Source organism: Phyllostomus hastatus, unplaced genomic scaffold (genome assembly GCF_019186645.2).
Source record: "Phyllostomus hastatus isolate PE091 unplaced genomic scaffold, TTU_PhHast_1.1 phas_contig_210, whole genome shotgun sequence".
In the NCBI taxonomy this organism is placed as follows: domain Eukaryota; kingdom Metazoa; phylum Chordata; class Mammalia; order Chiroptera; family Phyllostomidae; genus Phyllostomus; species Phyllostomus hastatus.
In genome coordinates this window covers 24,173,699-24,189,101 of record NW_025333737.1, presented here as the reverse complement: position 1 = coordinate 24,189,101, position 15,403 = coordinate 24,173,699, and positions in this window count along the sequence as shown.

Below are 15,403 nucleotides of genomic sequence, written 5' to 3'. Positions count from 1 at the left end.
CTACAGACAATAAACAAATACAAGTAGCCAAACAAGACACATGGTGATTGGCATTGGAGGGAAAATTAAGTAAGTTTAGATTCATGATTTTCAACCGGTGTGCTGCAAGAATTTCTAAAACATGCACCCAGACTATTTAGTCTGGGGCACTGACCTCTTTTCCTTTAGATTGTCAAAGAAATGACAAGAGCCAACACAACAATAGCCATTGGCATAAATGAATCAAAATTATACCATTTTTTTCAGATCAGCAAAAAAGATATTTTTTGGTGTGCTGCAGAACTTCAGTGCCTAATTTAGGTGTGCTATGGGATGAAAAAGGTTGGAAATTGCTGGTTTAGGTGATGGAGAATAAGATGGGTTGACGTGTGTACACTATCTAGGTAGTGGCCAGGGAAACCACTATGATAAGGTAGCGTTTAATAAGGGACCTAAAAGAAGCAAGGAGTAAGCCACAAAAATATGCAAGGGAGGGGTGATCCAGGCAGAAGGAACTGCAGGGCACATCCTCTGAGGTGGAAGAGTGCATGGTATACTCCAGGGGCACTAAGGAGGCCAGGAAAGCGAGGCTGCAGTGAGTGAGGAGAAGGGGCACTAGGTCCTCTCAGGGTGATCCTATGTCCTAGTTTCTCTGCACCCCTAATTTATGTTTGTTTTCCCAGCAAGAATTTAAGAAATGCCCCTTTCATGCTCTAACATGTTCTGGTTTGGATAAACCCTACATTTGTATAGTGTTCCTTGGTGCGCATGGGCGTTGAAGCTGTAAGAGCATATGAGGTGATTCATTAATTGTTTCCACAAATGCTTATAAAGAATTTACTCTATTTTTATTATCTGTAGATACAAAGATGATTAAGAATTGGTTACAGTCTTCAAGGAAATTATAGTATATATATGACAATCAAAGAAAATGAGTACAATGTATTAAGGATGATAATTGTGCCCCGGCTGGCGTAGCTCAGTGGATGGAGCGCGGGCTTGCGAACCAAAGTGTCCCAGGTTCGATTCCCAGTCAGGGCACATGCCTGGGTTGCAGGCCATAACCCCCAGCAACCCCACATTGATGTTTCTCTCTCTCTCTCTTTCTCCCTCCCTTCCCTCTCTAAAAATAAATAAATAAAATCTTTAAAAAAAAAGGATGATAATTATATGTAAAAATTACAGAATTCATACTGTATGAAGGATGGTTGACTCTTCCGGAGGTTTTAGAGTGTTCTAGTAAAAGACTTCATGCAGGTGATTATATGTCTATGGGATTTTACAGGGTAAATGAGACAGGCAGCAAAGAGGGAACAAATACAGAGTCAAATGTCAAGAAATAGTCTGTCTTATTTAAGGACCAGTGAGTGGGTAATCTGAGTGGTAGAATGGGGAGGTGAATTGATACTGATAAGTAAGGCAGGAGAAAGAGGCAGGGGCCAGCACGTAAAGGTTTGTTTTTGTAATTCCAAGGAATTTGCATTTTATTACCTAGTCAACAGAGAAATGCAGAAGTGAAACCAGAAAAGACACAGGTGTTCGGGCTGCCTGTCACTACCAAGCCCAATAAGCAGAGTCAGAGATTGACTCTTTATTCAGATGGCCGGCAGTCTGAGAAGATGATGGGTTCATACCCTAAGAAACCATCTTACATTTTCTTTCCAGGCCAGACTTTTATAACAGAGAAGGAAGTGCAGTGAGGAGTTCTGAAATTCAGGGAAAAATAGATGAAAAAACTGCAGTATTGTTGCCCTGGGCAGTTAGCTGTTCCCAGGGGCAGGTGGTCCTCTCTCGCTCCCTGGAACACAAAGGCCCAGATGCTTCCACTTGTCCCCAGGCGGTAATCTTTAGCAGTGCCCCAGGAGGTCGGCTGTCTCTCCCAGGAGCCAGGAGGGGCCTTATCTGTAGTTTCTGAAACAAAACCTTTAATATATGCATTACTTACTAGGCTTATAACTATTTACCTTAAACTAAAATTTTCCAACTCTTGAGTCCCCTATCAGAAGAGTGTCCTGGTCTTTAGCAAAATGATAGGATCATGTCACATTTTTAACATTATTCTAGGCCATCTTAAATGGATGGTGTGAGTGAAGTCGATAAAGTAGGTTAGAGAGCCATTGTTATAATTCAAACGAGAGATATGTATGAGAGACATATCTGAGAGTACAATGCCTGATAGAGAGTAGATACTAATGCGATGATTTCTCTTCTTGCTGACAATTCACGGTTCGTAATGGAAGATGACATTATCACCATTTACAGCCTGAAGGACTGAGCTGTTCAAGTGACTTTCCCTAAGGGGATTCCAGTTGTAAATGAGGGCCAGAGTTGCTACTTTTGTGTTTCTGCTTTCAGATTCAGCACTCTTTCAATGTCCAAGAGTTTTGAGGACACAAATGAGAGTAACAAGTTTTTGAATAAATGGAATGTATATTTTCTGTACATGGCCTTCAAGGGCCCAAGATTGAGTCAGCTCCTTCTTTAATCGAGTCCCATCTCTACTGTTGATTTATTCCACGAACTTTTGGAGAGTGTATTGTATCAGGAACTGGGGAGACAGTGATAAAAGAGACAAAACCTTGATCTTATTGAGCTTAAATTCTGGTGGACAGGTGAGTCCATCAACAAGCAAATGAATAAGTGGATTAAGCAGTGATAAAATAATGGAAAGTAATAGAAAGCTAGGGCACAGAAAATGATGGGGAGTCTATGTTTGATAAGGTGATCAGGAAAGACCTTTCTGGGGAAGTGACATTTGAGTTGATGCCTGAATGATGTGAAGGAACGAGCCATGTGGAGATGTAGGAAAAGGTCGTTTCAAGGTGGCACGATCAACAAAGATAAATGATTACCAAATGGATCAGATAAATGGTTACCAAAGATGAAAGCCCTGAGGCAAATTCTTATGCAGGTAGGGATCAGTAAGATGGCCAAGGTGGGTGGTGCTGAGTGAATACTTGAGAAAGAAGGGAGTCACAGAAAAAAGTTTACATTTTAGTTTAGCTTTTGTTCTTTTTTTCTTTTCTCCTGAGTGGCTGTTTGTGTAGTGATGCTATCTACTAAAAGACACGGGTGAAGCTTTAGGGTAAAATGAAGACTTGATAAGGTTGATATGTCTACTGAAAACCCAGGCAGAGATACTGAGCTACTTGCTCTTAGTGGAGGACTCAGAGGAGAGGACAATGACAGAAGCAAAAACGTAAGAGTCATCGGCATACAAAGGTTTGTAAAGCTGGGGAGTCTGATGAGATCATCTAGACAATGAGCGTTATATAGCGAAAAGAGGGTAAAAAGCCCAGCTTTTAAAAAAATTTACGTTTGAAGCAGAGGAGTTCCTGGCAATGGAAACGGAGAAGCAGCTTGTGAGGAAGGAGAAACACCAGAAGAAAGTGGTTTCCCAAAAGCCAAGTGACTGAAGGTTTTTAAAAAAGAGGAAATAATCAACGATGTTCCACATTCCCAAGGTCAAATCAAATGAGGGCGAACATTAACCAATGGATCTGGGAAGACAAGGCTTTCTGTGACCTTGAAAAAGCAACATGGATAAAGGCTGAATAAGTTAAGAGAGAAAAGGGAGTGAGCAGCACTGTGATAACTCACACTCAGTCTGGGAGTTTCCCATGGGAGGAAGCTGGGAAATACGGCTGTAGCTAGAGTAGGTAGCAGGGTGCGGGTGGGGCCTAAAATGACAGTCATTGCACACTGTTTGATAACAAGAATGACTGAGCAGAGAGAGGAGGTTACACTGCCAGAGAGTACTGGCAGGGAGCAGGGGAAAACTCATCAGATGAATGGCAGCTGGCACAACTAGGCAGGCTTGTAAGCCACCATCTGAGGAGACAAACCACGACATGCTAGTATTTATTGCAAAGGCACCATGTACAGGCACTCCACGAACCTCTTCCCCATGTAACACTTTACACCGCAACTCTGCAGTGGAGGTATCCTTGTTTCTCCCAACTGATAGGTGAAGACAGTGTGTCTGAGTGGTAGAACCTCATTTAAAATCTGGATCTGCCAGCTTACGCATTTAACTCTGCTAAGGAAAGGGGCTAGGACCTCTGTCCAGCTCAATAAGAAATAGCTCTAGATGATCAATGATGATGAAGTATTTCTTATTCCTTAGGGCTGACTGGAATTTTTATTAAAATGACCAGGTGTACAGTTTTCGTTAATACCGATGCTAGAATTACAGGATGTGGGTTATTCCCATAATCTGACTGTGCCCAGAAATTTAACCTAAAAGCCACTCTTTCACAGAAGTTGTCCTGAGGACAGGTTCCTTGGGCATGCATCATGCAGCAGGCTTTTTACCAACTTACCATTTTGCACAAAATTTCTCAATTCAGTTAAAAAAAAAACCCTCTTTGTTACATTTAAACCAAATAGTATGCTAATTGGTGGCCATATACAGAGGTGAGAAAAAGTAGGTTTACAGTTGTGAGTATACAAAACACAGAACTTATTCTGGTATTATGTATTAATTATTGTATCAATTGTTATTACTACTAACCTACTTTTGCCCACCCCTGTATGGAAGAACAAGAGAAAATTTCGGTCCCCACATGTTCAAAGTAAGGGGCAGATTCAGTGGCACAGGGTCTTCTTTAGGTTGTTTCTGTGGACTGAATGGAATGGGGCCCTTTCAGGCCTCCGCCCCATTCCCTGCACCGCACCCTGCGCCGAGACCTTGCCTTGGGGGAAAAGAGAGAAGGGAGGCAGACAACCAGTGACCGGAAACTGTTTAAGAAGAAAATGACGGTTGAATGATGGCTTAATTTATTTTCTACCTCATTCCTAAAAGAATTCGAGGAAGTTTGCGAAGAGACGGAATATGAGTGACTATAATTAAAGGCAGCCATTAAGGAAAAGGAAAATAACTTCTGGTCAAGAATAGGACTGAATCCCTCTTATAAATTTTGAAGATATGGCCAGAGGTAGGGAAATAATTCTCATGCAAATACTGAGCAGATGCTCTAATTGGATAGAAATGGAATAATTATGTTAATCTGTCTTTAAAAAAAATCAGGGAATGCTTTGTGTTCTTTGTATGGATTCAAAATTAAAATACATCTATATTACTTGACCCTTGCCTCAGTCTCCCCCTTTCGGGAGAAAACTACCCTGTGGGGTTGCCCTCATGTGGCACGGATTTCTCTCCTGAAGGTCAGGTCAGCAGAGCAGGAGGTCGTCTTCCGCCATTCCCATGTGCCCACCTGGCTGTGGGACAGATGTTCTTCCGCAGGGTACGAAAACTGTCCAACATTAAGTTTTAATTGCACCTCCGGAATTGTTGTTTTAAGTGTCGGCATTCATTTTATGAGCTGATTTTGCTGTGCTAATCAGTGCTCAATTCAACCCACAACAAACAAGTAAACAATAACAACAAGAAAAAAGGAACTGCTATATTTGTAGTTTGTGATGAAAACAGCACCACAAATCACAACTGGGACTGACTAATTGCTTGATGTCTAACGTAGGGCTGACACAGGATTCCTCCTCACGCAGCTTTCATCACTGTAAACAAAACCTACTTTGATTTGTTTTGGAATCAATATGACTTGAGAAGGCACTGGGGTTCTGTCAGTAAGCAACAACCAGAATACAACATCCTTTGAACGGGATTACGCTTTGAAGAGATTGATTGCTTCTCTGCGGTTTAAGGAAACTGGGAGAATGAAACTGGAAACTTTTATTCCTGGTGGTGAAAGGTAGGAGCCAGTTGTTCAAAACCTCAGATGCTTTACTTCAAAGTCTTTGGGAAATAATAATAAGAATTTAAAAAGTGCCAAACTGTCAAGAATGTGAATAATCAAAGCACAAGAGACGTAGGTTAATGGAGTGAAGCGGGTTTTGGCTTTGGAGTCAAAGGGTTGGGCTTTGGTATGGATTTGGTGAGGGTAGGGGTATAACCAAAACCGTTCTGTGAGTTAGGGCAGCCCCGTATCTTGTCTGCACCTCAGATTCTTCTGCAGCGAAGTGTGTTAATAATTCATACATGATATGGTCGTTCTAAGAATTAATTGAGAGACATGTTTGAATGTTGTAGATGGATGAGTGAAATCACGAGGAAACGTCTTACAACAATGTCTCTGTACACATATGGTGCATATTTCAGCATTAGTCGATGCTGTCTAGATTTTTCCAAACTCCCTATTTCAATTTTGACATAGAAAGAAGTGGACATTTGAATTCTGTGGTTTAGAATAAATAGAAATTTCCGCTGTTGTGGCACTGGGTTTAGTATTCAATACATTATGGATTTGCTATGGTCTTAAAGGTAGAGAGATGTGATTAGTGTTAAACGCCAGTTCCAAAGATAGTTGTTTTCAAGCCCTTTTCTTGTTGGTTGACAGGACCCAGTCTTTCACAAGGGGCTTTCATTTCAGCTTCAGGTTCTCTAACATAATAAGTAAAGCTCTGCTCCTGCAAGAGATCTTCCTCTGCACTCAAGTACATTATTGGAATTTAGAACCAATCCAATAATGGGTCAGAAAAATATTAGATACATCCCTAATTGCCCTAGTGCAGGTTATAATTTGTCATCTTGATAGAGAGCCTAGGAGGCAGGGGTGGAGGACGGAAGTTTATTTACAAACGTGCTTATTGCTGTGATTGCTGCCCCAATTTCAGAGCTGATGTAAGACCTGGTCTTAGGCTGCTAAAAAGTGACAGCTCTTTTTTTTAGTAGAGTCGGTGTACACAGAGTAGTGTCTCCACCCTCGATTTCCAGGTCCCCATGGTCTGTTTCCTGGGGAGTTTTCAACAGTTTGTGAACTCTGTCCTCCTCAGAATGGGGTTTCATCCGTTTTAAGAAGATCCTGGCAAGCTCAGGTCTGGCACATGCTTAGCCCTCCACAGCAATATCTCAGCAATATAAACTCCAGGGGAGCAAGAGTAGAAACAGGAAGTCCAGTTAAGAGGTGATTGCAATTATCCAAAAAGCTACGATAGAGCTTCCAAATTTTAGCGTGTAGAGGAGTCATAGAGAAACTTGTCAAAATGCAGATTCTAATGCAGTGAAGCTTAAGATTCCGCATTTCCATGAGCTCCCAGGTGATGCTGACACTGGGTTCACAAAACACTCTGAACAGCAAGGTATGTGTGCAACTCCTTTCAGCCTCTAAGCTTCTCTCCTTTGACTTGACGCACTTTAGTGCAGCGGCTGTCGACGTGGGCTGTGTATTACTTCCAACTAGAGAGTATTAAAAAGTACTTATGTCTGACCTTACATCTCAGAAATCCTGATTTAATTACTCTGGTAGGAAGCCCAGATATCCATATATTTAAAAAGCGCTTGAGGTAATTCTAGTGTGCAGTCAAGACGGAGACATCTGGCTTTGGTTTCTTCATCCCAGCTCCGCCCTCTGATGCTACTTGCAGGTCTGTGTTGGCTCCACACTTCACAGCACGGGGAACGGTTACCCTGTTCAACTGCCCCCCACCCCCAACCCTGGATCTGAGTACTGGGCAATGGTCCTGACTCATCCTGCAGAGAAACAGCAACAGATGGTCACCCTCTATTCGTTGGATGTCCTCAGCTCTTGGTGGTCCCACGGCATGTTGGTTATTTCATTTTTCCACAGTTTGTTTATATGGTCACGTGTCCCCCATTCAGCTACTCAAGGGTAAGGACTGTGTCACATCCGTGTTCATTTTACCAGGCCCTATAGTGCCCGCCATGGACCTCACACTCTGCACAGATGTGGAGAATAAATACAACTAACTGATGCAGTGTGCTTAGTGGGCTCCCGGAAGGTCTCCTTAAAATTCTTTAATGAGGCATTCATGGGTTGAATGTGGATGGTATACAGAGCTGCCTCCATTTCCCAAATGAATATAAACTAAAGTAAATATCAGATAACGATCTGACTTTCTTCCTATTTACATAGAATCGCCCTACTGAAAATTCCAGGATAATATTACTGATGTCATAATCTCTAACACTCATTTATAAAGCTGATATTATATTACTGTGTACTTTTCAAAAGTGAAAATGTGTGTGTGTATGTAAAAGTGTGTGTGTGTATACACATATATATAATATATATATAACTAGCAGTATACATACATGTGTGTATACATCCAGACACACAGCACATGCTATTATAGCTCCCCAGTTGACTGGTGAGGTAACCCTGGCATGGAGACTTTGTACGGTCTGGCTTGAATCGCATAGCTCATCAGGGGCAGAGCTGAGACTTAAACCAAGCAGTCTGGGTCCAGAGATCATGCCCATAAATACTGCCCTCCACGTCCCTGCCGGCCACAGATGGTGGACCAGTTGTGAAGCAAGAGAGGCCATCGCACTTATTTTAATCACTGCTCCTTTTTTTTTTTACTATTTGTTTTTGGTTTTTACTGGTTACATCTCACATTATGCTCAAAACCAGCTTAAAATTTAATTTTTGAATGCTAATAAATCCCTTAAAGTATCCCCCTTTGTATATTCATTCACTCCCTACAATCTGGACCTTCCCTATCAACTTCTAAATACCTTTGAATGATTCCAACCACGGAAGTGAGAGGATCATTATGTAATGTGATAGAGGTGCTAATTACCACTGTAATGGCAAAGACACTACAATATATAAATGTATCAAATTAACATGTTATACACCTTAAATTTACACTATATGCCAAAATATATTTCAGTAAAAACTAAGAAATAAAAGATATACTTGACGATCCACAATAAAAATAATACTAACATTAATAGTAATAATAAAAAATAAACCTCTCAAATTTATATTTCTCTTCAGTTGCCACCCTATCTCTTCCCTTCTCTTTTTCACAGTGTTTTATTTTGTAGAACTCTTTCTTCACCCCTGATTTAATCCTCAGCCCAGTGTAACCCGAGACCTGTCCTCATCGTGTCATCAGAAACAGTTCTTTCTTGGCCACTCATGATCTGCGTACCATGAAACTCCTCCAACCTCATTAATTTTCAGGCTGCACATTACTTGGTCTTGCAGTAGATCCTGACAGCGTTAGACATTTTCTTAAAACACTCTTTTCCTTGACTTCCATGATGCTACACTGCTCTGTTTTGATTCTGCTTCTCTGGTTGCTTATTGGTCTCCTTTGCAGATTCATCCTGATCTGTGTGGCAATCAAATGATGAAATTCCTAAAGCTTCTCTGCTTGTCTCCCTTCCTTCCCTCTCAGTGCTGTCTCTGTAGATGATACTCTCCACCCTAACGTTTGCCACCATATGCAAGTTAGACACCCCCTATGAGCTCTCAATAGTCTATTTGGCTTATAATTTTGGATATCTCAGGAGCCCATCAAAATGAACAGAACTAATTATTTTCCCCACCTGTCCTCTGAGTCCCCTACCTAATTATCTTACTGGGTTTTCTTTCTCAGTGAATCGTCCCCTCTTCCACCTAGTTATGCCTCCCACACATCCACAAGTCATCTTTGACATCCTTCTTTCTCTCTCAGTCCCCTTCTCCAACCATTGATTATACTTCTTGGGTACTCTGATTATTGTTAAAACAATTTTAATGCCTTAGGACAATTGGGGGCCATTGGATTTTTTTCTCCCCATTTTTCAGGTGTCAGATGATTGCTCAAGCTTGCCTAATTTTTCTGAGGCCCTAAAAGAGCATTTACTTGAACCCTTAACTCTTGATTTTCTTGAGTACTTTTAAAATTCTAAGTTCCTTGCCCTGGCTGGTGTAGCTCAGTGGATTGAGTGCGGACTGTGAATCAAAGCATCGCAGGTTCGATTCCCAGTCAGGGCACATGCCTATGGGTTGCAGGCCACGGCTCCCAGCAACCGCACATTGATGTTTCTCTCTCTGTCTCTTTCTCCCTTCCTTCCCTCTCTAAAAGTAAATAAATAAAATCTTTAAAAAAAAATTCTAAGTTCCACAACGCCATATCAGTCATCTAAATGTTGGTATTGACCCTTCAAAGTCACTGTGTTTTTCACTACAGAATTCAATTTTCTCTCTAAAGCTCAGCCCAGATTCTGTGCAAACTATTCCCTCCTCCAGCTGATGAGCTTGCTCTGGGGGAGAGAGAACACGGAGACCGAGTCTTTTTTCTCTGTTTCAGCACTCTCATTAGGTCCACATTTTGTTTCATTGACAAGTCCTGGAGTCAGCCTTTCCCTTTTCTATTTGTGGAGGTTTCTGAGGGTATTTAATGATTTGTCAAGCATTTCCATCTTTCCAGTTGATTTTCCCCTTCTCTCCCCTGCTTGGCACACACAGTATGCAGGCCCGCACATCTCTGAGAGCAGATTTCTCGCCGCCTCTTACCTGAGTGGAAACAGATGCTCACTGCAGAAATCATCTTCACATGGATGCACGTGGAATAATCATCCTTCTGAAGACAGCTCCCCATGGTAAGAGAGCAGAGCACATTCAGATGAGAGCTGAATACATGAAAATGAGGAGTGCCGCAGAGAGGGGGCTGTGCAGTGAAAGGACGAACACCACTGGATGTTGGAGTATCAATGCTGCAAGTAACTTAGATCATCTAGTTCGGCCTTTTTTGTGTTATAGGTAAGAAAACTGAGGCTTAGAGGGTTGAGATAATTTGCTTCTAGAGCAAAACCAGCTATTACAGGGGCAAGAATCTCCTGCTATCCAGACCTATTTGGAGACCAGCTGATAGGCTCCTAAGACATCACCTACTTCTCTGGTTGAATGTTGCCTATCCTATTGATAATCACTCTCCTTTCCTGGCCCTCTGCCACTTCTCCTCCCCCACTCTCCCTATTCCCTCTCTTCCTCTCTTGGTGAATTAGTACAAGAAAAAATTCTAAAGTGTAACAAGTGGAGTTATCTTTCCTATACATATTTCATAGAAGATTGTAGAAGCTATTTTTGTTCTTCTTCTTGATCCACAAAAAGAAAAAAGGGTCATCTGGCATATTTAAACATCTATATTTCTACCAGTCAAATTTTTCTTTGTGGTCTTGAACCAGTTTTCTCCAGGTATTGGGCGTTGGGTTGTAAGAAGTGGAGCAAGGCAGCATTGAGCTAGTTACAATGGAAGGAGGTGGGAAATACGGGATATTTCATATACGGGATGCAAGTAGCATTTGGGAGTAAATAGGACATCTCTGTGGTCACCTGACAGTGGTGATTTGTTATTATATGTAAGAAATTACCAAAATATGGAAGAGAGAATGTGGACCTGTGGTAGTAGAAGCTCAATTTCCAACCCCCGGGGTTAGATGTTATTTTCCCACGGTCACCCAGATATATTTTCCCTTTAACATTGGACTAGAAAAGCTAAGGGAAATGTATCTGTACATTGTGGGAGGTGCCATCTTTATATCAGTATTTATTTTAGGCTTATGGTATATCAGGAATTTTTATAAATGCCTGCCCCCTTCAAAAAAAAAAGATAATCAAAATAGATGTAGGCCACTCTACATTTTGCTTATATTTCAATGTATAGAAAAAGGTCTCAGCCTCTCTCTGGCCCTTAGGGATTATTCTGGCTACTGAGTCACCCAGTTTAGGAATATAATAGGGGCTCAATAAATGGCAGAATTATATTGAATAGTTGAGTTCACTAATTCTTAGTTATTTCCTGAAAACATCATCCTTACCTTTGTACTTGATTCTGAACCCTATCCAGCCTCCCCTAATTTTCCTGATCTGTTTAAGTGCCCCCATTGGTGCTTCTGCCTGTCATGACATCAGCATCCCCTGTAACCACAACTGATGGCATCCATCTGTTGGCTAAACTGTCTCTGGGTTTCCTGAACAAAGTGCTTTTTCTTTTGGACTGGATGTCGTCCCCTAATAAGCCGTAGACTTTTCCCTTTTCCTTCTTTAATACCAGCCCTGTCCTGTAGACATGTCTAAGCCAATCTCATGCTTTTTCCAGTGTAGTAGACTACCATGGCAAGTCAAATCATGAGCTAGGGTGCTCCTTAATTGCCAATACATGTAATTACCCTTTATCCTGACTCATTGGTTTTGACTCGTTTTTGCAACAGTCAAGGGTTTGCCTTTCACGTGATTGATTCTAGCTCCCATCCTGGCTCCTCCCAGGGCAAGCCCTTGGCCCTGCCCTTTTGATGACTTAGGGTATTATGGCAGGTCTACAACTATAGGGATGAGCTAATTGGCAATTTCTTCTTTTCTAGGCAAAGCACATTGTCAAATTTTTGGCTCAACTCACTCACACTAAAAGCTCAATCATTTAAAAGATATGTTCATGTATTTGTCTTAAAACATCAATAATGGCAATAATCAAAGATTTCTCAACTAGTTGGACCACATGTTATTTACGTGGATGAAACAGATTTTAATGATGAGGTTGATTCTGACCAACTTTAAAACAAAGAGAAGACATCCTAACAGGAGCGATTGTCTCACTGGCAACACGTATGAGACTCTGAAGAGGTCAGACACTAGTGCAGCTCCTCAAGTACTCAATCACACCCCTCTCACTCTGTACAGGCAGTCCTACCCCTGCCCCCACCCCCACCCTGTTGCTTTAACTGTCCACAGCCAGAGCATGGTCTGGGTGGGGTTCTCTGCATCTGTTTCAATACCCTACTGGCTCCACCCTTTTTCTGGTATGACAGTGTTTGTGCATGCAGAGCCAAACTTTGCTAGTTCTGTACTCTCTCTGCTCACACAGCGATAGCCCAGTCACTGCACAGGAGGGCAGCCCTGTGTGTGGGTACTGCAAAGCGTGCTAGCTCTTCACTTCCTTCTGGGTGGGGCGGTCTCATGTGCATGGGAAGCCTGCCCCACAGGCTCTGCACTTTCACTGGATGGGGCCATCCTGCAGCATTTTGCCAGCTCCACACTCTCTAGGAGGGGCAGCTGGTACTGTGAATGTGACCTTATTGGAAAGCAGGATCTTTGCAGATGCAATTACCTTATTAAAGATATTGAGATGAGATCATCCTGGATGAACCAGATGGGAAATGTGTCCTTCTAAGAGACAGAAGAGGGGATTACAGCAGAGAAGAGAGACATGGAGGCAGAGGAACATGTGAAGACAGAAGCAGATTGAAACTATGCCACTACATGGAAGAGGCCGGAGGGGCTCTCCCCTAGAGCCTTCAGAGGAGGCCCCACTGGCATCTTGATTTTGGACTTCTAGCTGAGAACAACTGTGCGAGAATAAATTTGTGTTAAGTCACCCAGTTTGTGGTAATTTGTACAGCAGCCCTAGGGAACTAATGCAGTGTGTAAATGAAAAACTCTCTCAAATGTTTTTATTCTTTGCTCCTGCCAAAGGCGTGCTGACCCTTCAACCTTTTCCCAAACATGTAAGGGTGTTATGCATGAACTGAAATGAATTCATACTTTACTATTCCTCCTGAAAGCTCTCAACCCCTGTAGTAAATTCAGCCAGTGAGGATTTCAGCACATAGTTGGGGAGGAGCCAGACATCCCAGGGTGCACTCCTGCAGCATGCTTTCTGACTTAGCTATCAATGAAAGTACCCTGTGGATTGCTCTGCCTGTAAGACCGCTGCCAACATTGTTGGGAATGAGAGTAGCGAGAGCAGAGTGGGCCTTTGGTTTGGATTTCCCAGTTGGGTGCCTCTTTAATCACCTGGGAGTAACAACACTGTCAATTTGTGTCCCTTTTCCTTGACTGCCAGATAATGTAGTTAGAGTTGTTAGTCCGCCAGATGTGACGTGACTTTGCATATTGTGGCATGAAATGGAAACAACATCTACTGCAATAGCCAACCTCTTTTTCTTAACAGGCATTGCAATTACCCAGGCAAAGTGTTGTCCTGCTGGGAAAAGTCAGGCATGGAACCATAAAATACCGTCTTTTCGTTCTCTCCCGCATAACTTCTTAACTCAGGGCCCTAAACAAACCACCCTCCAAATAATATGTTTGCATAAGTGCCCACAACCCTTAATGAGGGTGAGTGCCTTTTTAATAGTGGAGGCCTTGGATTAGAGGAATTTGGCAGAGGACTAGGGAAAGCTGGGTTTAAGCCAAGCTTGAGAAAAAAAGGTAGGCTCTGGAATGGATGCAACTGTCCAATAGCTCAAACAGTTAAATGCAGAACGTCAGGGAAACTTTCTCACTTTCACCTTGACAATCGCTTACATATAATAGTGAGCAAACTTCTCAGGTTTTCCATTGAGATGTTTTCATGCCGCCATTCTCAGATTCAGGTTCAGCTAATATCATTGAGGATCTATAACCTCCCGGCCAATGTTAGGTGGTTCCTGTACTTGATTGGATTGAATTCTGAAAATAACAATGGGAAGAGCAGGAATTATCCAGGTGGGGCAGAAACTAAGGGTGAGAACAAGTATCTGTCCCAATTATAGCCTGAATAAATCTCAGGGCTAGGAATTTCAGCCCTGGTCTTTAGGCCCAAATTTACATATTGCCCCTATCTTTTTGTTTAAAACATTGAATTGGTTAAGAATTTCTTAACACGACTTACAGACCATTGTATGTCAGGGTGGGTGTTCTCAGTGGGCATTACTTCATAGCATTTACCACGGCAGTAACTGCAGAGAATGAGCACTTCAGAGCAAGTTGTGGTAGAAGATCATTATGTACAGAGAGGCTTAATTTTATTTAAAAAATTGCCCTTCAAACTGCAAGCATTTAATTTTTAATACGCTAATTTTAATTAAGTTTAATTAATGCTGCTGAGCTTGGTAAACCTAAAGAACTTCAAATGACACCCGAGAAGCCCTGAAACATCTTTCTCACTTGTTGATGCTGCCTTTGGGCTGAATCTCAGCTCCTGCCTCCACGGAAACTGCTTCCTCTTTGCTCTTTCTGAGTCTGTGCTATCATGTATCCATTTGTTATAGGAAATCCCAGTTTTAATGGAATCTTTGTCCAATGCTTTATCAGAGAGAGAGAGAGAGAGAGAGAGAGAGAGAGAGAGAGAGAGAGAGAGAGAAGCTCTGTGATTGATCATTATCTTACACAGTACCACTGAGCTCTGAGTCCTACCTCTCTTAGTTAATAGTCAGGCTGTCCCACTTTGAAGGTTTGCTCTGCTTCATTGTTCACCTTGCTGCTTATGCCACTATTGGTGCTTTGGGGATGAAGGAGTTTCATGACAGTAGCCTGAACGGACTCAGGCAGGCAGGAAGACAGAGGTTGTGCAAACCCTGGAGAAACGGTGAGGTGAAGGTTCTCTCCCCACTCCTGCCTGTGCAAATTAGTGTTGAGGGAAAAGAACTGGAAGCTTGGTGTCTAATCCTCCAGTGTTTCCAGGTTCTGTTTCTATATTCTTAGAGAATGCAACCTGGATACTAGCAGATATCCTTTAAAACTAAAAGGAGGTAGGGTAGCTTTCAGATTTCAGGGGGCAGAGACAATCTGTCAGAGCCACAGCACTGTAGAACCTTCCAGACTGAAGACTCTAGAGGACTCTGAAGCTTTGATTTCAGTCATTGGAACAGTTCTGCACATTCTTTTTTGAGGCTGACTCAATGCCCTTG